At 43.6% G+C, this 14,065-nt stretch overlaps 1 protein-coding gene across 2 annotated transcripts in view; it reads right to left on the minus strand.

Moving 5' to 3' along the window:
* Positions 1–14,065, minus strand: part of CACNA1G (calcium voltage-gated channel subunit alpha1 G) — a 1,194,479-nt gene that overhangs the window by 229,993 nt on the left and 950,421 nt on the right. The window lies entirely within an intron of this gene.

The following is a 14,065-nucleotide window of genomic DNA, read 5'->3' on the forward strand; positions in this document are numbered from 1 at the left end:
GAAAATGTTATAATTTTAACAAATTAGGACCCCAGCTTTCAGTAATGACTCAGTGGGGGGGTCCCCGAATTCCAGTAATAATTCAGTGGGGGTCCCCAGGTTCGAGAATTGATGAAGTGGGGGTCCACAGAAGTCAAAAGGTTGGGAACCAATGTTGTAGAGTATGGTCAAGTGGATTGGTATACAGTGTTATAGAGTTGAATGGCATAGAGTGGTATGGAGTTGTGGAGCACAGTGGAGGACTGTGTCATAGAGTAGAGTGGAGTAAAGTGTAGTGGAATGGCATATAAAGAGTTACAAACAGTATTATAGAGTGGCATACATTGGGTTAGAGTGTTCTACGGTAGCATACAGTGTTTACTTTTATAGAGTTGCATAGAGTACTGTAGGATGTCGTGCAGTGGAGCTGCCTAGAGTGGATTAATATACAGTGATATAGAGTGAAGTAAATTCTTGTACACTGGAGTAGAGTGAAGCACAGTGGACTGGAGTGATGTATTGTAGTGTGGAGTAAAGTATACTAGAGTGTATTGGTGCATTGTACAGTAGAGTGCCATGGAGTGGAGTGGTGTAGCATAGAGTTGAGCAAACTCTTATAAATTGGAGTGCCGCCTTGTACAGTACAGTACAGTGTTGTGTTGAAAAGTGTCTTAGAGTGGAGTAGAGTGTTGTACAATGGACCGTACAGGCATAGAATGGAGTTCTGAGTTGAACATAGAGTTTATGGAGACAGAGTGGAAATGAGTGTCGTAGAGTAGCATAGAGTGTAGTTGAGTTTTGTAGAGTAGAGTTACATAAAATGGAGGAGAGTGTTGTAAAGTGGAGGAGACTAGAGTGGGGTGGCGTACACTGGAGTGGTATATAGTGGAGTAGCATTCAGTGGAGTGGCATAAAGTGGGATAACGTAGAGTGATGTGACGTAGAGTAGAGTGGCATATAATGCTATAGCATGGACTGAAGTAGTGTACAGTGGAATGGCACAGACTGGAGTGGCATAAAGTGGCATGGCATAGGCTGGAGCAGCATAAAGTGAAGTGTGGTAGAGTGCAATAGCATACAATGAAGTGGCGTGGAGTAAAGTTCAATCTAATAATGTAGGATGGAGTAGTTTACAGTGGAGTGGCATACAGTGGAATAGCGTACAGTGGAGTGGCATACAGTGGAATATGGTGGAGAGGCTTACAGTGGAATAGCATAGAGGGGAGTGGCGTACAGTGTAGTGTAGTGGTATAGACTGAAGTGGTACACAGTGGAGTGGAGAACAGTGTAATAGCATACATTAGAGTGAAGTGGTGTCCAAATGAATATCGTAGAATGGAGTGGAGTGGCATACCCTGGAGTGGTGGAGAGTGGAGTGGTGTGCAGTGGAATAGTATACAGTGGAGTGTTGCAGAGTGGAGTATCAGACACTGGAATAGCTTAGAGTGGAGTGGCATAGAATGGAATAACGTACAGTGGGGTAGCGTACAGGAGAGTGGAGTACAGTGGAGTGGTGTAGGATGGAGTTATGTACAATGGAGTGAGGTAGTGTGGAGTAGCATACAGTGGAGTGTCGTCCATTGGAGTAATGGAATGGAGTGCCATAGAGTGGAGCAGCATGCAGTGGAATGGCAAACAGTGGAAAAGCATAGAGTGGTGTGGTGTACAGTGAAGTAGAGTGGAATAGCGTATAGTGGACTAAAGTACACTGGGGTGGCGTTACATAGAGTGGAGAGTGGTAGGGAGGAATACCATACAGTGAGTGATCTAAAGTGGATTTGCATTCAGTGTAGTGGAGCAGAGTGAAATGGTGTGGAGTGGAGTGATATTCAGTGGAATAACGTATAGTGGAATATAGTGGAGTAGCGTACAATGGAGTGGCATATACTGAAGTGGAATTGGCATACAGTGGTGTGGCATACAGTGTATTAGCATACAGTGGAGTGGTGTGGAGTGGCGTCCAACAGAATAGTGTATAATGGAGTGGTGTGGGGTGGTGTACATTTGAGTGTAGTAGTAGTGTACACTGGGGTGGTGTAGAGTGGAATAGCATACAGTGGGATGCTGTAGAGTGGAGTGAGGTACAATAGAATAGCATACAGTGGAGTGTTGTGGAGTGGGATACACTGAAATAACAGACTGGAGTGGCATACAGTGGAGTGGCATAGAGTGAAGTGGTATACAGTGGAGTGGTGTACTGTTGAGTGGCATGGGCTGCAGTGTTGTACAGTGGAGTGGGGTACAGTGAAATAGCATAGAGTGGAGTAGAATAGAGTGGAGTGGTGTCCAATGTAATAGCAGAGAATGGAGTGGCACAGAGTGGGGTGACAAACTGGAGTGGCGTGGAGTGGAGTATCATAGAGTGGAATGGCATACTGTACAGTGGAATAGTGTACAATGAAGTGTTGTAGATTGGAGTGGCATACACTGGAATAGCTTAGAGTGAAGTGACATACTGTGGTGTGGAATAGTGTACAGTGGTGTATCATACAGTAAAGTGGTGTACAGTGGAGTGGCATTGACTTGAGTGGTGTAAAGTGGTGTGGGGAAGAGCAGAACAGCATACAATGGAGTGGCATCCAGTGGAATAGCATAGAATGGAGTGGCATTGAGTGACGCAATGTACATTTGAGTGGCATACAATGAAATAGCATAGAGCAGTGTACTGTAAAGTGGAGTAGCATAGAGTGGAATAGTGTATAGTGGATTAGCGTGCCTGAGAGTAGCATATAGTGGAGGGACCTAGACTGGAGTGGCATACAGTGGAAGTGGGAGTGGTGTAGAGTGGAGTTGCGTTCAGTGTATTAGTGTAGAGTGGGGCGGTGTACAGTGGAATAGAATGGAGTAGAGTACACTGGAGTGGCATACAGTGGAGTGGCATACAGTGGAGTGGCTTAGACATGAGTGGCGTACTGTGGAGTGGCATAGAATGGCGTGGGGTTCAATGGAATAGCATAGAATGGACTGACCTAGAGAGGAGCGGCATACACCGGAGTGGCATAGAGTAGAGTAGCGTACAGTCTGGTGGCATAAAGTGGAATAACATACAGTGGAGTATTGTGGAGACGAGTGGCATAGAGTGGAGTGGTGTACAGTAGAATAGCATACAGTGGAGTGCTGGTGATTGAAGTGGCATATGTGTAGCGAGGGATACTATACAGTGGAGTGGGGTAGAGTGGAGTTGCGTTCAGTGTAATAGAGTACAGTGGAGTGGCGTACAGGGTAATTGCATAGAGTGGAGTACAGTGGAGGGGCATAGACTGGAGTGGTGCAAAGTGGTGTGAGGTACAGTAGGATACCATACAGTAGAGTGGTGTAGAGTGAAGTGGCACCCAATAGAACAGGATAGAATGGAGTGGTGCAGAGTGGAGTGATGTACACTGGAGTGGAACAGTGTGGAGTATTGTATGGGGGCAGCATAGAGTGGAATAGCGTACAGTGGAATGTTGTAGAGTGGAGTGGCATACAGTGGGACAAAGTACAGAGGAGTGGCAAAAAGTGGAGTTGCATTGAGTGGAGTGTGGTAGAGTGTAGTGACACCCAGTTGAATAGCACTGAGTGGAGTGGTGTTTAGTGGAATAGCGTATAGTGGAGTGGGGTACAGTGGAGTGGTGTACAGTGGAATGGGGTAGAGTGGAGTGCAGCAGAATAGCGTACAGTGGAGTGTTCACAAGTAGAGTGACATGGAGTGTGGCAGAGTGTAATAGCATGCAGTGCGGTGGCATAGAGTGGAATAGCATACAGTGGAGTGTTGTGGAGTGGCATACAGTAGAATACTGTACAGTTATGTGGCAAAAAGTGGACTGGCATAGAGTGGAGTGTGGTAGAGTGTAACAGTGCACTGTGGAGTAATAGAAATAGGCTGACCTGCCCCCAAAGGGGGTAGAAATGGCCTAAAATAAATTTGCCCCCCAAGGGAGCACCCCTTGCCGAAGGGGTCGCTCCCCATCTGTTAAAGAAAAATAATAATAATCCCCGGTGCCTAGTGGTTTCTGCTCCCCTTAGGGCAGATCGGCCTAATTAAAATAGGCCGATCTGCCCCCAAGGTGGGCAGAAATGGCCTAAAATAAATTCCCCCCCCCCAGGGGAGCGACCCTTGCCTAAGGGGTCACTCCCCACGTGTAAACAATAAAAAAAAAAAGATCCATGGTGTCTAGAGGTTTCTGCCCCCCAGGGGCTGAGCGGCCTAATTACAATAGGCTGATCTGCCCTGAGGGGGGCAGAAAAGGCCTTAAAACAAAATGCCCCCCTGGGGAGTGACCCTAGCTCAAGGGGTCACTACCCTTCATTGTTTGCCTAAAAAAACGAATCCCTGGAGTCTAGTAGACATTTCTGCAGCCCGATTGTGCTGCAGAAATGCGTAGACAGACATGAAAGGAAAGGCCTTTCATTTCCTTTCATGTCTCTTTGCAAGCCCCCACCCCCCAATTGGAAGAGAAATGCAAGCGAGATGGGGTTGGCCTCTAAAGAGGTAAGCGTGCGATTGCGGGCTGATGTCATTAGACGTCACTGGAGGAGGTGAGGGGAGGGTCAGGGTAGAAGGGGAAGTGATTCCCCTTACATCCCTACCCAGGGGAGGGGGGCAGAAGGCCATCAGGGGGAGCGCTAGCGCTTCCCCCAAGGGCCTGGTGCAGGACGAGCTAGTTACATCCTCGGCACACGAGCGCCGTGGCCGAGGACATAAACAGCTTGACCCTGGCACCCAAGGCGTTAAAGGCCTTTGTACATAAGAAAAGGCAATTTTGCATTTCTTAATGGCCCGAAATACCGATTCAGACTGTAAAGAAGTGCAAAAGGGCTTTGTACATCTGGCTCATAGTTTGGAGTGGTGTAGAATGGAGTAGCAAACAGTGGAATAGCGTACACTGGAGTGGGTTACAGTGGAATGGTGTGGAGTGGTATGGCATATAGAGGAGTGCGGAACAGTGTAGTGGCATACAGTGGAATAGCCAAGGCTGGAGTGGCACACAGTGGAGTGGCATAGAGTGCAGTGACAGAGTGGAGTGGTGTAGAGTGGAATTCCAGACGGTGGAGCAGGGTTGAGTTTAGTGGTGTAGACTGTAGTGTCATAAAGTGTAAGAGTATACCAGAGAGTGAAATAACATAGAATATAGTGGCATAGAGTGAAGTGCTGTAGATTAGTGGCATACAGTGGAGTAGCGCACAGTGTATTGGTGTACAGAGGAATAACATTGAGTGTAGTGGCATACAGTGGAGGGACGAAGATTGGAATTCCATATAGTAGAATAGCGTAGAGTAGAGTGGAGTGGTATAGAGTGGAGTGGAGTCCCATGCTTGTTTTTAATACTGGCATAGGTCCTAACAATTTTTAGTAAAGTGATAGTGCAGGCATCTGTAGCCAATTTTAACCCACTTTTCCAGTCCTTTACACTGTCTTTACATGTTACCCACAACACAGACTTAGGTGTCATGGCATCTTCACTTAAAAAGATCTCTGGTAAAGAGCCCCTTCCAAGGGGCCCATCGGGCATTGCAGTGCCATCCTGATGAAGAGCAGTCCCTGATGATGAAACATACCACCAACTCTGTGGGTGAGGGCACTTGCTTTCACTAGTCAAATGCTTTAGGTGACTTTGGCAATCTCAGTAAATATCTTCTGAGATAGTTTATACTTTGGAACATTGTATTCATTTAGTTCATATGAGCAAAAAGCTGACCATAAGATCGATAATGGGCAATAGGTGGCAAAGGACCTTAAAGACATCAGAGACTGAAATGCTCAGGGTGACAAGAGGTGGCCTTAGAGGAACAGGAAGCAGCTGGCCTCCCAAAAATGGAAGATTGATAATGATGGAGAGACCTCAACAATGAGCTATAACAATGATGTTGATCTACATCTCTGCCCGGTCTAGTCAAGCGTAACTCCTTTTCTATTGTCCAGTTATGTTTTTTACATAGAGGACAACCAAGGGGCCTCAGAAGCCCATTTTATCTTTACTTTATGGGGATATCACTATTTAACAGATTGGCAAATTATGGGCATGTGTAATTATATATGGAAACAGGTTTGCTATTAATCAGTTTGGTGGGGTATAGGTAACGTCCCAACCAATGCTGCCCATAACTGCCATGAAAACTCTTTTGCTGCTCCTTTCGTCTTTTAATTTTTTCATTGTTGTACATTGGTTTGAGGGCAAAAATACTTCATATTTGGAAGTGTGGGGAGAGGGAGTACGGATTTAATTTGGGTTGATTTTCTAGGTTACCAGCACACTGCCCATACAGGCCAGAGAATGTAGCATTCCATTCGCTGTGACTGCAACAGTTGAGACTTCCGATTATGGGGTGATTTCCTGGAACGTAAGTGGGATGAGTGATAAATGTAAATGGGAGGGAAGTTATCTGTTTACAAAGAAACCTTCTCATAAGGTGCTTCTCATGCAGGAAACTTGCCTAATAGGCACTAGTTATGCTTTTTAGGGTAGATTTGGTTACAATAGCGTTTAATACACAGAGCAAGTCATGGCTTTCAGGGGGTGGTATCCTTTTACACAAATCCTTTCTGATGGCAGCATGGAAGTGCACAATGACCCACTAGGTAGACTAACACAGATCACAGGACTAATAGACGGGATCACCTGGACAATAATTTGTGTCTATCTACCTCCAGTGCTCACTGACAGAACCTAAGAGAACTTTCACAATTGCTGTTAGGGACACCACTTAGGAGACTAATCCTGGGTGGGGATTTTAACACAGATATGGACATAGAGAGGGACACTAGGGCAACAACCACTAGAGATCAACAGTATTATCCAACTGGTTGGTTTCGCTGGGCCTCATTGATGTTTGTTGACGGTGCAACTGCATATGTCTGAATTCACCTTTTATTCACACCAACACCAATCATTCTCATGACTAGATATTTCAGTGTTCTAGCAGTACAGCTGGTTGGAGTGGCAGGGATACATATTCTCCCCCACTGTTTATCTGACCATTTACTCCTAGAGATGCGGCTGAAGGGTACACAGAGAAATAAAAAGGCTCAATTGAGGCTGCCCATAGGTTGGTTAGTGGATGTTAGATTCTCTAAATCCTCGAGGGAGGAGATAGTCACCTATCTCAAGCCTACTTTGCATTAATCTCCCTTGAAGTGACCCTTTGGAAAGCTCTGAAGGTGGTAATATGGGGACGAATTACATCCCACCTGGCTGGTTGTAAACTAGACACTGTTGTCATCAATGAAGTTATTTGTGATGCTATCAGTGATATCATTGAACACGTCACGAGTGATTCAAAGTGTGAGGTCATAAGCACAGAACGGAGGGGCAAAGGTTCCAGTTGACTCAATAAACTATAACTGGTAAACGTCAGTGCTTTTTGAGTTTAAAATGCTTTTGATGTGAAGTAAAATATTACTATTCCTAACTATAACATCACTTTAACATTTGTTTTTTCAGTAAATTATTTTTTTTAAATGTAGAGTAAGATCTTATCATACCAAACCACACATGGGTGCCTATCTCCCCTCTGTGCACAGTCTATGGGTTTGTGCAGCGTGAAGCTGCGTGCAGGGCCTTTCAACTATGGGCAGTCAACTCCCTGCCCGCATGGTCTATGGCCAACTTCCTGCAGGTTGCGAGCCCCCCTTTGACACCCACCCCACATTAGTTTTGTAATTTATTTTCCTAGTCTCTCAAAAGTCATGTGGGAGTCCTGAGCGATCAAGGTTACCAGATTTCTGTAAAAAAACATTTAGTCCCTGCAGAACGGTCCTGATAAGCCCACACTAGGGCTAGGAGGTGCCCTGCAGGGCCAAGAGGTGCCCTGGCCTTTTAAATGGTATTTTTGAAACATTTACAGGACCTGAGGACTGATTCCTCATGTCTAGTAATGGTGGCCACAACATTTCTCATGATGTTGTGGCCCTCCAATGAGAAAGCTTGTTCCCACATGACCGATCTCAGGAGCAAAATGACTGACAGCAGAAAGAGCCTGCTCTGTGAATTGCAACACTTTATTTTTTAAATATCTGGTCCTTTGGGACTCCTGGAGGACTCCTGAAGCACGAGCTATTCTCACAGCTCTATATTTTTTTTAGCATTAATTTCTCCAAAACTAATGGGTGGATTTCCACCAAGTCACAAAAAACACACTTTCTCTGTAAAGATTTATCTGTCTGCCAAACGTGGTGTAATTCTGATCAGCCATTTTTTTCCGTATCAGTGTCTAATTTTCCTAATGGAAATAACATGGAGAAATTGCGCTTTGGGGCCCTCCCTTTTTCTCCCCATTCTTCCATTTGCTGAATCACCCCAACACTTTCCAGGAGGCAGCAGAGGTGGGTGAACTTTTTCTGGAAAGTTTTGAGAAGATTCATCAAAAGGCACCAAAGAGTTCTCTTTCTATGGTAAGTCTGACCTAACCGTAACTACAACTGCCACTGTGAAATATGTGTATATTGTCTTGAGTCCATCTGTTTGAGTCACTTCTTTCTTGGATATTTCATTTCTGTGTGACTCATTATATCCTTTGGGATCCCGATTTTGGCCCTGGATGACTGTTATTTTCTTGTTTGTTGTTTTTAACAGTAGCAGATGTGATTGGCTGCTGAGCTCTTTTAGAAGTCTGTTTAAGGTGGCTTGTGTTGAGCATTATATTGTAGTTTTTGTACACTGTTACTTTTACAGCATCATGACATAGGTATAGAATGTTGGAGGTATCTTGGGGCAACAAGGACAATAGGATGGAGAACTAAGCCATAAATTGATATCCTGTTGATTTGCTGTGCTGTAACATGTGGAGGATGCTAATAAAGAAACATGAAGACATAATGGAAGAGTGACTTCTTAACAGTGGTGATGACTGGTAACTGCATCCACCTTTGAGGAACCTGGAAGTTGTACTTATCTCATGGGTTCTTTAATTGGTCATATAGATGTCATATGCTACCAGGAATAACTAGATATTCTACACTCAACACCCTGTGCCAATTACTACGAGTTAAATTTGGTATGTTTGCAAGAAGTAGACATTACCATATTATAACGGTATCAGCGCATGCGGTAAGTGCAAGCAAACTCTGAGGCTGTGAGCCAACGTTGCTCATGCGGCTCCATGCAGCACAGTTCCAGTTTCTGCACAACATGATGATGCACCTATGACGTCAATAGGCCAGGGATTGGCCACATTGGCAGCTGCCATCTTGGATTATTGGCATTTGCACACTGGGCATTATCGGCATTTGATGCTGGCTACCTAGAGACCGTACCCGAATGTGTATACACTGGTGTTTTCAGCAATATGTGGCCGCAAGGACTCTACTTGGTTGATTTTGGGAAACTGGGGTAAAAATTCAAGCTGATTTCCTGGCGTTCATATGGAACTGGCAGCATAATTGTAAGTGACAATCAAACAGTGGAAAGAGTTTTATTTTACTTGCACAAATCAAAGGATAAAAAGGGTTTATGGTCGCAGCACAGTGTCTGATTTACATTGAAAATCAATTGTACTATGGATGAAGGAACCTGGGAACCGTCATAGACTAGTGATAAACTTCTATAAGCACATTACAAAGGACTGCTGTTGTTTTAGTTCTTTATGTTGGCTCATTATTTTGATCTATTGTTTTAGTTTATTTTCCAGGTTGTAATTTTTTTTTTTATTGCAGGTATTGGAAATGGCTGCTACCAGCATTCCCCAACAACCATTATTTATTTTTGAATCTGGAGAGCCCTTGCTATCATGGAAAAATGGATACAAATGTTTGATTCTTTTTAATTGCCATCGGTGGGGGGAAATTGTCCCCTGTCAGAAAACAAGGAGTATTATGTCACAAAGTAGGCATTAAAGGTTCCAATATTTTTGATAGTCTTGATCCTGTGACCATCAGCAATGATGAGGGGGAGCCCCGAGGTCAGTCTAAAATGTAATTGGTTATGTTAGAAAAACACGTTGGGCCTTGCATAAATGTTGTTATGGAACAGCACAAGTCTTTCATGAGAGCCCAAGCCAAGGGCTAAAGGGTTGGGAAATATGTGGCTTCTTTGAAAACTCTTTTCCAAACCTGTGAATTTGCTGACTTAACTGATTCCCTCATCAGAAACCAGTTGATATGTTGCACTAATGATACGAGTGTGCAGGAGATGTTTTTGGCAAATAAACTGTCTCTAAAGGATGCCATAGCCATTGTAGAGGGTATGGAACATACAACTTCTTGGGTCAAAGAAATGTCTGATACTTCTTCCCCCACTCTTTCCAGACTGACTGCAAGTGATACAGAATTCAAGAATGTAGCGGGGGTGTGAGTATGATACATAGGGTGCCAGCTGAATGACCGGAGTGATCCAAGATGAATTTGGATGCGCAAAGAGACACTAAAACGAGGTGTTACAAGTGTTGCAGTCCAAATCACCCATCAAACAATCCTGTTTTGCCCGAAATGCTAACTGTAGGAATTGTGGGAAAAAAGAGCACTTTGCCAGAGGCTGTAAGAAATCCAAGGTGGGAAATGCTGTAATGTCTCCTGAAATGACTCAGCATGCAGTCCTTCATATAATCTCCAGGATAATGTTCTAAGACAAGTCGATGGAGAAGCTGATGGTGGGACTATCGTCATGCCAAAATGTGACATTAGGATTGGGGGAAAAGTTGTACTACTTGTTGCTGATTCTGGCTCACCATTCTCATTAATTGGAGACAAGAACTGGGACCAGATATGTGGGAAGGAGGATGTTACTTTATTACCCCCGGAAATAAGTCCTAAGGGTTATTGGGGTAAAAGAAATTACTTGTTTGGCTACACGGTCATGACCATGAATTTCAAGGAGAGGGAGTCAATTGGTAAAGCTTTGTAGCCAAAAGAGGAGACAACCTGTTGGGGTGACATCAACAAAGGGATTTGGGAATCACTTTGAATACCAATTCCTCACCAAGCGATGTTACTATTACATGTAAGTGATGATGGAGACATTCTTGAAGAATTCTAAAGTGGTATTCACAGAGGACCTAGGTTTATTGAAGGGATTAAAACATACGATCATTTTAATAAAAATGCAAAGCCTTTAGTGCACAATGTTAGTAGAATACCTCATCCCATGTTTAAACCATTACAGGAAGAACTGGGAATGTGTTGTACATGGGTGTGATTGAAGAGATTGAGGCATCGGAGTGACTAGCTTCAGTGGTATTGGCTCCAAAAGATAATGGCACTTAGATGAGAATGTGTGTGGACCTGGGGGATCTTCACCATGATATTTGGGTAGATTGCTAACTCTTACCCAATATCAACGAGGCTTTAGCAATGTTAGCGGGGAGCAAACGTGTTTAATATCACAGACTTTTTGGCTGCCTACCATCAGATGCTCCTTCATTAGGATTCTAGAGCCCTTACCTCTTTTGTTATCCCCCTAGGTGCCTATAGGTCTCGCCTAGGCAGCAGCTTGTTTTCATACACTGATGAAAGAGACATTGAAGGATGTGCAGTCTGACCAGTTTTTTCAGGATTACAACTTTGTTCATGGAGGGGATTAATTGAGCTATGATACTATGTTGAGGGAAGTGTTGACCAGGCTTAGGAACAGTGGGCTCACCCTGAAGAGCGAAAAGTGTAAGTTCAGGATTGGTAAGTTTTTTTACCTGGGACACACAATTTTTGGAGATGGTATTTCTCCCTAGTTAGAACTGACTAGTGCTATATCATCGGCGCCAATACCAAATCACAAGTAACAGGTAAGATCGCTCCTAGGTCTAGCAGAATACTATTCAAAATGTATTCCTAACTTTGCGTTTGTTCTTCAGACTTTGAGACTACTCCTTAAGAATGAGGCAGTTTTTTAATGGATTCCCATCTGTGAAAAAACCTTTTCAGTAATCAGAAGAAAAATTATTGAAATGCCAACATTGGGGCATTTTTATGCCAGGAAACAGATGCTAGCATGAAGGATGTAGCTGCCATTCTCTTGCAAGTGGTTGATGCTGAAAAGAGGATTGTGGCTTTTGCTCCAAGGTCACATAAGGGTACTGAGGAGCCCTCTTCCGTAATTGAGTGGGAGGTGTTAGCCTGCATGGGGGCAATGAACCCCTTCAAGTTTTTTTTATGGGGTCTGCTGTTTATTGTGAGGATAGATCATAGACCCTTGGTCCAAATTTTTGCTTGTAGGCAGGTGGAGAATGTCCCCCCTCACAACAAGAGATGGGTTGGGAGCCTCATGGAGTTTAATTTTCACAAAGAGTATTTTCCAGGGGTGAAGAATGCACCAGCAGATTGTTTAGATTGCCTCTTGTGAGTACTGACACCATGGATGTGAAATGTACTGTGCTGTGGGTAAAAGAGTCAGATTTGAATAAACCTGATTGGGAGTTAAAAGTCTCCAAAGATCAAGGCAGGAAGCAGGTCTTGAACTATATTGTACCGGGTTGGCCTGGTTCAGATTCTGTATCGGAGGGAGCAAGGGCATTCAGGAATGTCAGGAATGAGTTGAATATCATGAAAGGTCAACTCTATTGTGGTGAGAGATGGTTCGTCCAAGAGGACTCTGGGGCAAAATTGTAAATCTGGCCCATGAAGGAGAAACCTTACCAAAGTCAGGATTAGGGAATGCTATTGGTGGACTGGTTTAGACAAGCAAGCTGAGGGAGTTGTGAGAGACTGTACACAATGTGCTGGGAACAACAAATCCAGGTCCACTAGAACAGCCCTCTGTCTCCTATAAGGGTGCCAAATGAAACCTGGTGTGAATTGGGTTTAGACTTAGTAGGACCTTTTGAGCTTATTAAAAAACGAAAGAGTTTAGACTTAGTAGTGCCTTTTGAGCTTATAAAAAAACGAAAGGTTTGTCCTGGTATTGTTGGACAACCCTCTAAATGGGTTATGGTATGTTATGTGGGGTCAGTCACCACAAAGAGTGTGTTGGAATTCTTGAGAGATGTTTATGCGTGTCAAGGGATTCTGATGTTGATGGACAATGGTATCCAGTTAGCCTCATAGGAGATGAAGGATCTTCTTGATGACCTGTCCTTTGTTTATTTCCATACTGCTTATCATGCACCACAAGTAAATGGTTTGGTAGAAAAAATGAATCAGTTAGTGAGATCAAGTATTCAGACTGCTCTGGACTATAGAAAACCTCTTAAGACGGTGTTGCAGAAGAAACTATGAGCACATCGCAATGAGCCTAACAGTGTTACGGGGATCTCTCCTTTTCAATCACTGAAGAGAAGGGTAACAGGATCTGAGCTCACTCCTATGTAGGTGAATGTGAGGAGGGAAGGAAATCCTGTGGTTTTTGACAACGTAAGAGATCATCAAGGCAAATACAAAAAACTTTTGACAACAAACACTCTGGACACCATAGTAAATGTGAGGTGGGCAAGTTGGTGTATGTTAAGCGACCCGGCTGGACTCCAAAGTCTAACTCAAAGTACAAGGGGCACAAAGTAATCAAGGAAGTCAGAAGGAATGTAGGAAGTTTTGAATTATGGTGAAGTATGGAGCAGGCTGAGGTTGGCACGGTACAATTCTAACACCATGGTCACTGGAAATGCATGTGAAGAGGAAAGACGGGAACAGGAATGTGGATGGGGCTCCCAGAGAAGTTTGCAACCAAGAAAGATCTCAATTTGCTTTTAGGATTATTACTTAACGTTTTCAGTTGCTTTTGGATAGTCTTCAAGTCATTATGGGGAAACGTATTATTGTGTTTTTTTCAACTTGAGAAAGTTATTTTGCCAATGCATTCTCTGTTCGTCCTTTCGAGCATATACAGTCATTCCTTACTTCCTTATATAATGAGTAATTTGTGTATTAGTATTGGTTGTTTAGCCAAGGTTCTTTACTTATTGTTCTTGTGTATTTAGTACTAATGAGTTCCTCCAATGTTCTTTCTGTTTTGCCCATGTTTTGGGTTAATCTATTTCACATATGTTTTTCCGTTTAATATTATTAGGGGTAAGGGGTTTGGTAACTTTTGTGCTATGCTATTTTAACAGCATCATGACATGCGTATAGAATGTTGGAGGTATCTTGGGGCAATAACAACAGATGGTTGGACAGCTAAGCCATCATAGAGTGTGCTGTTGATTTGCTGTGCTGTAACCTGTGATGGATGCTAATAAAGAAACGTGA

The sequence above is a fragment of the Pleurodeles waltl genome, chromosome 7 (assembly GCF_031143425.1).
Source record: "Pleurodeles waltl isolate 20211129_DDA chromosome 7, aPleWal1.hap1.20221129, whole genome shotgun sequence".
NCBI lineage: Eukaryota > Metazoa > Chordata > Amphibia > Caudata > Salamandridae > Pleurodeles > Pleurodeles waltl.